Here is a 12,864-nt window from a genome sequence, read left to right on the forward strand (position 1 = left end):
GAGACTCAATAATGTCTCCTTCTACAAGGCGATCCCTTGAACTAGGTGAAGAACAAGCAGAAAATTTTTGTGGCTTCCCGACATGTTTCCAAAAATGACGACTCTAAACTGATTTGCAAACTGAAATCAAGCAACATTCATACGATAAAACAACAATAACACACAAATAAAATGGCAATCAAGAAATAAAATTAATTTTACAAAAACCCTCAATTAAAAACCCCAACAACTAACAATCAATTATTCAATTACCGTTGTGGACTAAAAATTATCATTGTGCTGCACACTAATATGTTGCTATATTGCCTATATATTTCGAAAATATTCTATTTAACCCCTTTTTTTTAACTTTTAATTTCTTTTTAAAAAATAAGTGGGTTCAATGAACCCCCTTTGCATCCGCCACTGCTTCAAGTATACCCCACATAACTCAGGTCACCCAAGTCGAGCTAAGGCATAGCGTTGTCTATTTCCTTTTTTCCCAGGAATCTGGACAAAGGTGCACATGTGACCCCTTTTCGCGACTCCTAATGGTTTTTTATTACAATCATGTCACTTGATAAATGACAAAAGGATGGGCAATATCATGGAGGTACTCAAAGCCTTTAACTACTCCAACTGCTATTTTTATTCTAGTTTGCCAATTAGGTGGTGTGTTTTGAATATCTACAAGGAGATAACTAAATAATTAATAAGTCCTAATTTTTACACATTTTAGGTTTTTATCTACACTTAATTGCTTATGGATTTAGAGGTCTAAGGTGTATTTTTACATTATTTGCTTAGGTTATGCATGCTCTACTACTCTCCGTTTGTGTGTTTTGATGAATTTCAGGTGATTTAGATGCAAATAGATTATGGTTGGCTAATCTTGAGTATAATAATAACAGAGTATGAAGCTACGTCGCTCAAGGATCTCATATCACGTCTTCAAGAGGAAATAAGGATAAAAAGAAGCAAAGGCGTTGATGAAAGACTTGACGAATATGAGTCATGTCCACTATTTTGATCGTAACTTTTGATATACAAATTATATTAGAGTGATTTAAATTGCGTTGGAAAGTAGACTTCAAGAGCTTTCCAACGATGAATTACACGCCTCAAACAAAGATCTGGAGATTAAGTTATAACCGTTACGCGTGCAGCAGCGAGACATGGACGTGCCTCATGCTAGCACGTCCGTGCAAGGACGAATAAATCATCTTATAAGCGGATTATTTTCCTAATTCCTAGCTTTATTATAAATACTCCTTACCTTTATTATCCCAAAACCCCATTACTTTAGAACTCTAGTTTTCTCTCTAAGTTTTATTTTATTAATTCAAGTATTTTATTTTCTTGTTTTCTTTTCCTTTATGTTTATATCTTTTATTATGTTAGAGTAGATTATTATTCTAGTGTTAGGTTGAACCCTAGACATGACTGATACTTGATTTGTTCTTTTAAATTCTCAATTAATTATTTATATTGTTCATGCTTAATTGATTGTGCTTATGCCAATACTAGATTAGAGATAATTAGTATTGTTATTATTCCTTTGTTTTAATCGCAACGAGACTTGGGTTTTAACGGATTTGAATAGATCAATTAAGGGTTTGAAGTTCATCATGAGAATAGTTGAATGAATGATTAGGAAGTTATAATAATGTGCTTAATGTCTCTAATTTGCATGATTACGTGAGAATAGGCTTGATTGTGATTAGGGAAGCCATTGATAACTCGAGAGAGACCTTTGGTACTATCTAGGGATTACTTTTCCTTGTGAACATATAATTAATTGATTGGGGTAAGAATTTGTTGTATTGATTAAGCTAGTGGTGATACTAAATTCTAGATCTTTTTATTGTTATTTGATTTGTATTTGATATTTGAGTAGTCATAGTTATTTAATTTATTATTCTATCTCTTATTTGGTTTTGTCATTAGTAAAAGTTGATTGTTAAACAACATTTTCTCTGTGATCGACTCTGACTTACCCTACTACATAATTAGAGTATACCCAATGGATGACCCAAAATATTTGGTCATGGATTATTATATAATTTCTTTCTCTTTCCACTCATCCATGACCAAGTCACATGACCAACCATGACCAAAGACTCCCAATGGTTGCCCAAAATTACCTTGATCATGATTTTCTCTCTCCTACTTTTACCATATCCCACCATATATTTTCTTTCTTCTATCCCACCATAAAATTTAAAATTGTTGTTTAAAACATAATAATTCCTATAATTGTTGCACATAATTAAAATTTAAAATGCTTAATGATAAATATAATTATACACTAATTGTAATCAATGATGTATTATTGAAGCGCAAATGTAAAATACATGGACACTTAATTTAAAACCTCGTTAAGTAATAATAATACACGACAGTACGATAACACATGCATGATTAGAACACATTATTTAGCATTAGCTAAAACATACACTAAACATAATTACTTAAAGAAAATACTCTTAAAGGCCCAATAATACATCAATTACTGCCTATTACAAGACTCTCCATATCTAAGCCATAAATGTTCCACTAAATCTGACTTCAAGGCTCTATGTGTAACTTCATCACGAACTCGAGCTCTATTACCCATGTAAGTGTCCAAATTAGCTGGTCGGTTACTACTGTTGCTAAATTGAAACGGTCCTTCAGAATTTCTTCTACTTGAAGACGGGGGTTCAAGTTGCTCATATTCATTTGGATCATCATACCTTGGATCATAATATCTTGCGTATGTATCTCGCTCATCCTCGGCGATCATGTTGTGTAAGATGATGCAAGCTATCATAATTTTTCCAAGCATTGATACATCACGAGCCAGAGCAGGATGCCGAACTATGGCAAAACGAGCTTGTAGTACTCCAAATGCACGTTCGACATCCTTTCGCTGACCTTCTTGTTTTTTGGCGAAAAGACCCTCTTTTTCATTTTGGGGGAGGGATATTGTGGGAATGAATGCCGCCCATGTAGGATATATACCATTAGTGAGATAATATCCCATATTGTATTGGTAGCCATTAACGACATAGTTAACCGAAGGTGCACGACCTTCGAATATATCATTAAATAATGGAGACCTGTTAAGAACATTTATATCATTACACCTACCTGGCGTCCCAAAAAAAGCATGTCAGATCCAAAGGTCTTGTGATGCCACAGCTTCTAAAATCAAAGTGGGCTTTTTAGCTCTCCCGAAAAACATGCCCTTCAATCTTAAAGGACAATTCTTCCATCGCCAATGCATACAATCAATGGATCCCATCATCCTTGGAAAGCCTCGACGTTCTCCATCTCGTAGGAGTCTGATCATATCCTCTTCATTAGGTCTTCTCAGATAGTCGTCACTAAAATAAGAGACAACTCCTTCAACAAAATGTTGTAAGGAGTCTCTCGCAAGAGATGCATTAATCCGTAAGTAGTCTTCAACGGAATCAGCAGCAGTTCCATATGCAAGTAATCTTAAAGCCGCGGTGCATTTCTGCAATGCTGATGCTCCAAATCTACCAGTAGCATCTTGCCTTTGTTGAAAGAACTGATGACGTTCTTCTAAAGTATGCACAATACGGAGAAAGACGTGCTTTCTCATGCGGAATCTCCGACGGAACAAGTTTGGAGGGAACACTGGAGGATCAGCAAAATAGTCATTCCATAAACGGTTGTGTCCGTCTTCACGATCCCTTTCGACCAGCGTCCTTGGTGCCCTTAGAACTTGATTAACCATTTGAAAGAATTCAACTGGATTGGTCATTATGAATTCATCCATCATTCGATCAACAAGACGATTTGCTTGCCTCCGTCTCTCATAACGTCGGTTGTAGTCATCATCGGAATTTTGATTTCTGTTGGCAGATGAATTGGAAGATTTAGAAGATGAGTTAGACGAATTAGAACTCTCAGACCTTTTCAAAGCTAAGGAAGCTAATTTGATGAGAGAGCTAATAGATTATTGGTTGAGTGAAACCAAATTAAAACATATAGCAATATATAGAACAATGTACGAACTTTAATAATAGAGTGTTGTTATAATGCTATCATTCACCATCAAAAATAATGTACTGAAAAGCTTCAATGTGATTTCATATCAATAGGTTGTGTGGTCATTTTTATGTCTTATCAAAATCAGTAATTGCTTCACTTTTTCAGAAGAGTAAGTCTTTGGTTTTTCCAGTGAGCAATCACATCAAATTAAACACCTACATTTATCAGAAAAATACAAATACGTAAGTTCATGTGAGCAATGCACAATTTTTGTTATTGCTACATCTTATCAATGTCAGTAATGCCATTAATGCACAACTTTTTAAAAATAATAAACTATTTAAATATGACAGTCATACATCACATAATAGTACAACTATATTAGAGCTATTTAAAAACAACATAATGACTACACATTCATTCATAATAAATAACAACTTAAACAACATGATTACAACTTCAAGTTCAAAAGCGGTTAGTAAACAACAACCTAATTATTCTAGAATCTAACACTACTACATTTTGAAGACAATAAATTAATTGGATGGGAATAATATCTTCACTAAATTGTTCCTTCGTTCTTGATCCTCTTCTGATAAGTATGGCTTTGCTTCAAGTATCTTGAACAATTCCAAGTTGATTTTCCTTTGCTTTCGTGCTTCTCTCTCCCTTTCTAGCTGAGCATTTTCAGCTTCTTTCTCTCTCTGGAACCTCAACTTCATCATCTCCATCTTAGTTTCAGATTTCCTTGTTATGTTCATGTTTTGAATAGTAAGCAACCATTGCTGAGAATTTTCCGTCGCCATGTTCATAACTTTGTTCTTACCTTTATTTTTGCTACAATCATCAATAGAGGGGAAGCCTGAACACCCAACATCACCACTGGTCGGTGTATCTGGGTTTGTTGAAGACGAGTAATTACCAGCTTCATAAATCCAAGTTCTCTTTGAAACACTAGACTGGGTTGCTGTCTTCTACTTACATGTCTCGACTAGATCTTCATTTTCCGCGCATAATTGTTCATTTTTCAGAATATCCCAAGCATGCATATCTTGGAATACTCTATTGGTATTTATCCTAGTTTTTTCGTCCCTATAAATTCTACGCACAACCTTAATAACATCGTCGTCAGAATGACCACTTCCTCTCCTTGATGCAGCATGTGCATACGCACCAGAAAATTTTGAACAATTAGCACTTAGCCTTTTCCACCGATATCTAAGTGGCTCCAAAACCCTTACTCTTAGCAAATCATCCTTCTTAATCTCTTCAGTACCTTGTTCAAATTGCCTCTCTCTATATAATCTAACATTATTAAACATTGCCTCAACTTTTGCCCAGAATTCATTCTCCTTTTGGTTGGTATTAGTTTTTTTTATCTTTACTTACCTCAAGCCAAGCTCTCACAAGGACCTCATCTTCAGCATACGACCAAAAATTCCTTCGATCTGTATTGCCTCTACCTCCGCCTCCTACATCCCTACCTTCATTTTCTTCAGCTTCGTCATCATTATCGTCATCAGAGGTAGCAGTTGATCTATATGACCAATTAACATTTGAATTTGCACCTTCACCTTCTGACATGTTAAAGTGTTGAGACATAGGGAAGGATGTTTCATTTTCAGCAAATTGACGATTTTGAAAAGGTGAGTGTCTTTCAGATGGAAGAACGTTTTAAGAATAGGAGAAGTTAAGAACTTATTGTGGTCGTAAAGGGAATTGTGAGATAGAACTTGGATTTGTGAAATTGATGTTATTCATTCCATAATTTGGAAACTGTGGAAAAATTTGTGAGTTTGGTTCCACTTGAGAGTTGAGATCTATTTGATAATCAAAAAATGAAGGTTGAGTATTTGAATTTTTTTTCGATTTTGAAGGATTTTTTTTCCGATTGGATTTATCCATATTCAATAGTTTTTTTGGATTTTGTAGATAAAAAATAAATTACTTTAAAAGGAATGAATTGAGCCAAACAAAGAAATTGAGCTAAATGAAGGAATTGAGCTTAATGAGAAGTTGTTCAAAAATACCTCAATATTGGTCTCTTTTTATAGAGAAAAAAAAAATAAAGACGTTGGTAATATATATTTTTTTATTTGTATTTTTCAAATTATTACCGTTGCAAAAATTTGCAACGATAATAATTCTAGCCGTAGAATGCATGCGTGATCATCCAACAATATTACCATTGGTGTCATTTGTTGCTAGTACATGCAAGTTTCTTTTTTCTTCTTCCAATAATACACTGCCACTTGTCATTTACATCTTCATGACCAAATTTTCAGCTTGGTCATCTTCAAGACCTGGTCATTACTCTCTTTCATCCAATTTTTTCTTTGTTTTATTTTTTTAATATAAAAACTCCTCTCTCTCTCTCCTCATGACCAATGACCTGGTCATCCAATGGCCTCACTCTTAGAAGGATTAGTTAGGTATTATATTTGTTAAGTGTGCGACCGCCTATCAATAATTAGTTGCACATTCAATAACAAAGAGATTACAATTTAAGACGGTTGTACATACTAATGTTAATTAGAAGTCTAAAAATCTTACCAAGTAGGAAATTATTTAACAAATCAAATCTTGGGTCAATACAGTAGCCAATAAAATTGAAAAGGTTTGAATGTTATATACAGCTAAGCTTTAGAGCCATTACCAGAAACTCTCTTTCTTTTTTACGAAAAAATGAAGGAAATTTTGTAAAAAACCACCTTTTATAAGAGGTTTTTGCAAGAAACCTTCTTATATATTTTTTTTGCAAAAACACACCTTAGCCAATTTTTTTTTTTTTTTTTTTTTTTTTTTTTTTGCAAAACCATACCTTTATGCCGGAAAATAGGGTCAAACCTTTTTTTCCGGCGTTGACTATCCCAACCCCACCACGAAACCTCCCCCTCCCTAGCCCAATTCATGAAATCACCCCCTCCTTCGCTCTACCCACTGTAGACACCTAATTGTGTCTCCCCAAAAACCAAACCCAGTGATGAATACCTTTCACGTCATTTGATTATCGAACGAGGTAAAGTGTAAAAAGTCTTATGATGCGGTTGTTTTAATAAAATAACTCTTCTTTCTGTTTTCAAAAATGTACTTTATTTATTGAAAATGTCCAGTCCAATTTAGTTTGGTCCATGATAAGGGTCCTTTAATAGTGTAGTTGGATGGGGCTCGAAAAGAGCTTTCCAACGATATATTATAAGCCCAATTCTGATGAATAATGAGGAAGTTATGGCCAAAATACTAAATTGGGCCTGAAATGGTTTTATGGCCCAATAATCAAGTGGAGGGCCCATTAATTAATATTCCTAAATTTATTAGGATTGATTTTGAACTTCTAGAATAATATTTAGAAGGTTGTTTTGAGTTCTAATGGGATTAGGAATAATAATTATATCTTTTATGAAAATAAGAATTTTATTTGGATTAAAACAAGTGTTTTTAAAGAGATTAAATCTGATTTTCAAAGTTAAGTACGGACGTTATTAATAGAATTTAATTAGATTGAGGATTCCATACAGGTTTTTAGAAAACGCGTGAATCAGTGCGGAACGACAAAACTGGTGCTGAACGACAAGCGACAGGTCTGTCGCATAGCACTAGACTCTGTCGTTCTGCGACAGAGGCAGTTTTACTCCTAATAGGATTCAGTATTTTTCTAATCATTTCCGGACTATTTTTCTTATAAATAGGGTCGTATTTCCCCGTTTTCAATCGTCAACAATTCATCAACAATCATCTAATTCTATTTTATTCTCTTTCTTAAGCTAGAAGCTTATTTTTTCTCCCTCTTTCTAGCCTCCCCTTTTCAAATACAAAATTTCGTATTCACGAGTTCTAGACACACCTAGCCAAGTTCGAAGTTGCCTTCGCTCTAGACGTGAAAGGTTGATAATTTCTGAGGGTTTTGTCCCAAGTCCCTATTTCAATTATTTAAATTAATTGTTTGATTTAATATTTTCCTTGAAGTTACTAACGTGTGTATTGTTTTGATAGAAAGAGATACGAGGCAACAAAGTAAGTTGTTTTATTGCTCATATCTTTAGAAATCATGTTCTTTATATTATATTAATTCCTAGTATCATGTTAGGATGCTTTTATTGCTTTCTAGTATCATGATTAGGTTGTTTCCTATTTTCTATCATGTTAGTATCATATTAGGGATAAAGATTTGATATTTATTGTTTAGTGACATGCTAGGATTTGTTATTAATCTTGTTAGTATCATGCCTAGGATCTTGCTAATATTGTTATGCTTTGATGAGATTGAGATTATTATTATGATGATGAATTGTTGTTATTATTGTTGCTTGATATATTATTATTGTTATTGTTTGATCACGCCCTCTCTTGCAGGATTAAAGGGAATTTGTACTTGTAATCACGCTTAATAAGATAATTAATAATCTTGTTTAGGCTAATATGATTATAATTCAAGTGATCGCCAATAATAGATTCGTTTGTGAATTAATATTCAACCAACATAGATTAAACAGGTTTAGGATTAATATATTGATTGTATGTTAGTCAGAAAGCGCACATGAATATGAGAAGAATAAAGTAGAGGCCTATTATTAGGGCAGGTTCAATCTTTTTTAGGTTGGATTTGTACCTTTATCCTTGAATATCTAGTCATGGTTCTAGACCACTATGGAGTTAGCGATCTCATGGATCGTGAACGGGTGTAAGCTTCACCCTGTGAACGGTTTACAAGTTCCTAAAACCCGTTGGCAACTCTTTTACTCTAGCTTCCTTCCCTTTGGACGCCACCATGCTTAAGTGTATGATCACAGTGGGGCTCAAGTGTGGGATGCTTGAAATATTTCCTACACCCACGAACCGTCTCCCCTCCTTATCCCCACTAACGAAATAGAACTCCCTTCATTCCACTACCCCGCAAAATTTGAATTTAGGGTCGTTCGAGTGTTAATTTAGGGTTGGGGGAGTGTGGCTAGGGGTGCTGGCGCTGACAGTGGAGAAGAGAAGGGTGGCTAGGCTATAGAGGAGGGTTCAGGGTTGTCAACGTCGTTAAAGGGGTGTCTTAGGGTGGTCAACTGTAACACCCTAGAAATTACTTTCCTTTAAAATACCTGATTTGCTCTTTTTAAAACTCAAAATAGGAAAATCTAAGACATTATCGCCACCGTGAAAACGGTTAAGGTAACTATCAAAGACACACAGTAGAAGACTCTCTTTAAAAACATTCAAAACAATTCAACTCTAAAAGTCAATCAAACTAAAGAAAAGTTAAACCAAGGTAAAACGAAGTCAACCTACAACTTGGAACCATTGTACGCCCTTATTAAAACCAAACAACTTAAAAATCTTTGCATTAGTCTCACAAGCATGATGTAATAAAATAATCAAAGCAATAAACCTCATCACAAACTTATGGAAACTAAGCATGATTCGCTCTTCACTCATGCCCATCATGAATATGCTTCATCACCTGAAAAGCTCCTCTCTACTTGTCCCCACTACTATCCATTAGAAATGGGTCATTGTAGGGCCAAAGTAAATACAAGACCAAACAAACATACAAACACACAATCAGCAATGCTGAGTACATAAGTGTAAATAAAACACACTAACATGCTTTCACCCTATCATCACAACTTACCTTGTTGCACTTGTTTACAAGTATACAACATACAACATGACCCTCAAATAAATAACTAATTTATTCATTAGCATTGATTACGCATCGAACGGGTTTCCCCCTTAACCTGCCCTAATAAAGGGGTACTAACATGGGAGCTAACCGTGCCAGTATAAAAGAACCACTCGTAAGTGGCGGAATAAAAAGGAAAATATAGCGTCCTGTACTCCCAGTAGAAGTTATGGTTAAATATAAAACCCCATAACTCCCCCCATATGTTCATACTCAAGGTATATACGTTCCAAGAGTTTTGGTGCGTAATCTCTTTCACTTTATGTTGTTTACATATTAATAGACTTGATGATGACTCTCAAACCATAACACAATCAACCATTACAACTATTCAAACAATTCAACATACCAATTTAATTCTTGAATAATTAGTGACCACATAATATCTAATGTTGAACCCTTTTTAAATCTACCTCGGTGTCAAAGACACTTTAAACACACAATGCACCAAAATTCCTATCCCTCGATGTTAGAAACGCCTTAAGTGCACTAAAGCACCAAAATTTAATTTATTCCTCGTGTACATTGACACTTAAATAGCTCTTTCCTCATGCTTATTGCATCAATAAAAATTATATGAACCATAATAAAAATTCCTTTTTAATATTCCAAACCAAATTAAACATTTAGTTTAATTAAATATGCTCACAATCATGTCAATAATAAAAGTGTGGTTCATATACAACATGCCAAATTAACTATTTCCAATCACCAATCCAATAAATTATTTATTTCAACCAATCATGCTTCACAAATAATTCACCAAAACCATTCTCAATTCAATCAATTCAATTCATATCACCAATCTCATTTCAATTCAACCATTCCAACCAATTCCTAGCATGACACTAACTTGGAATCACTTAAATAAATCCTAGCATGTTTCTACACGCTTAATAAATTTCCGAGTACGCATACGTACCTTGAATACGATCTTAAAATCGCCACGACTAAACGAAATTACTCACTTGGAAATCTCCAACAATCCAAAATTATAAAGAGACATTAAAATCTATTCCACACAAATTTCCAGCAATATACACTCTCCTTAAATCCCTCATACATTATTTAAGACAAGCTGAAAATTAATTTAAAACCCCTTACTTTAATCCCAACTAATGGGTAGTAAAAAATTCCTTCAAGAAACTTAATTATGGCTTACTAACAAAATTTTTCAGCTTTATTAAATCATCAAAACTTGCTGTAAATATGTTTTAAAACACCCATCTCAATAATTTAAACCAACCATAATCAAATTCCTTTAATGTGCAATAATTTAGAAACCTAGGGTTTTCAATTTGGGGCTTTTTAATTTAAAATCAAATCTGAAAATTTATTTACACAATACTCATAATCAATCATCATGAAAATCATCACAAAACCCATAATTAATAAATAGATGAAGGATTAAAGCAAAAGAATAATTTTTTTTATGATGATGCACGAAAAAAGAGAAGAAGGGGGAGGGTGGTCACCGCCACCTCCCCCGCGGCGGCTGCTGCCGCGCGGCGCTGGCGGGTGGCGGCGGCCGGCTGTGGTGGTGGTGGTGGCAGTCGGCCATCGATGATGGTGGTGGTGTGTGGTGTTTTTTTTTATAAAAAGGGGAAAGGAGAAATTAAGAGAGAGAAAGAGAAAATAAGAGGAGAGAGAGAAAAACTTACCTTTGGGTATTCTCCACTTTGGGCAAAGTTCAATTTGCCCATGTGTTGAATATTTATACCCCTTTTCTTTAGAAACCCTCCTAAACTTAAATTATTTGTTTTTGACTTTAAAATTTTCCTTTTAAAAAATCACATGCTCTGAACTATATTTTAAATAATAAAATAAAGTATTTCCAAAATTATTAAATAAATAATTAAAATTCCATAAATAATTCATTTCGAATTATTTAAATACTTTACAAATACTTATTTAAATTAAAATACGTATAAAAATACGGGGTATTACATCAACGCCATTAAAGGAGTGTATTTAGGATGATCAATGCTGTGAAAGAGTGATTTTGTGGGTGGGGCAGGGGAGGGAGGTGGTTTCGTGGGTGGATTGGTGTGGTCAACACCGAAAAATGAGGTTTTAAAATGAGGTCAAACCTCATTTTACGGCATAAAGGTATAAATTTGCAAAAATAAATTTGATTAAGGTGTGTTATTGCATAATAAAAAAATAAAAATAAAATAAAATAAAATTATAAGGTGGTTTCTTGCAAAAAAAATTGCTTATAAAAGGTGTTTTTTTTACAAAATTTCCAAAAATGAACAATGAAATTCTGATGAGTAACATCAAGCTCTTAGCGAGAAAAAACTCGAACAAAACTTATTATTCAATCAATATATTAAGGTTTTTTTTTAATATCATAAGATAAACAAATCATAAAACAACATCCCACATGATTTTGTTTGTCTTATATATAATATAATATATTTATCATTATTACATATAACTATTTATGAATTAACAATTTACATAAAATTATTTACGAATTAACAATTAGGTTAATTCTAGTGACATGCATGGTAATTTTCAAATTATTATTTGTGTAACACAATAATTTGTATCCTCGTTACTGTAGCACAATAACTATTATTTAATATAAAAATTACAAAAAAAAAATATTTATTTTCTTATTATAGTGGTAGTTATTTTAAAGATGACTATTGTAAAATTTTCATTAAAATTTAAAATCTAATGTCTTGTTCTCAGACATTTTTTAAGCAAGTTTGAATTTAATTTGATCAAAATAGTTTTAAGATTTTAATTCTTTAAGTAGATTAAGTATTATTATCAAATTAATAATAATGTCTTGAATAGATGAAATAAGAGAAGTCTTTCAAAGAAAAATAAGAAGTAAAATGTAAGAATTTCACCTCAGCATGAGATTGTTAAAGATCGTCCACCTCATTAGGCAGTTTGTTAGAGTTTTCTATTATGTTATAAAGTTGTTAGAATGTAATGAGATCAACTTCTCTTCTTTTGTACTTCTATAAATATGTATATGCTACCTAGAATAAGAATTCATTTCATTGCTCTCTAAAATTTTGGAATGAAGATGTTCTCTCTACAAAATATCAATAAAAATTCTTAGTTCAGCTTCTTACAACTCCATATTACTATTTGATTTAATTGATGAAATAGTTGAATTCATCATATTCAACATATGTACTTCATTGTATTCTATCAATGAGATACAATAACAAACATTAAATTATACGGTAGAA

The sequence above is a fragment of the Chenopodium album genome, chromosome 12 (assembly GCF_948465745.1).
Source record: "Chenopodium album chromosome 12, dcCheAlbu1.1, whole genome shotgun sequence".
Classification (NCBI taxonomy): Eukaryota; Viridiplantae; Streptophyta; class Magnoliopsida; order Caryophyllales; family Amaranthaceae; genus Chenopodium; species Chenopodium album.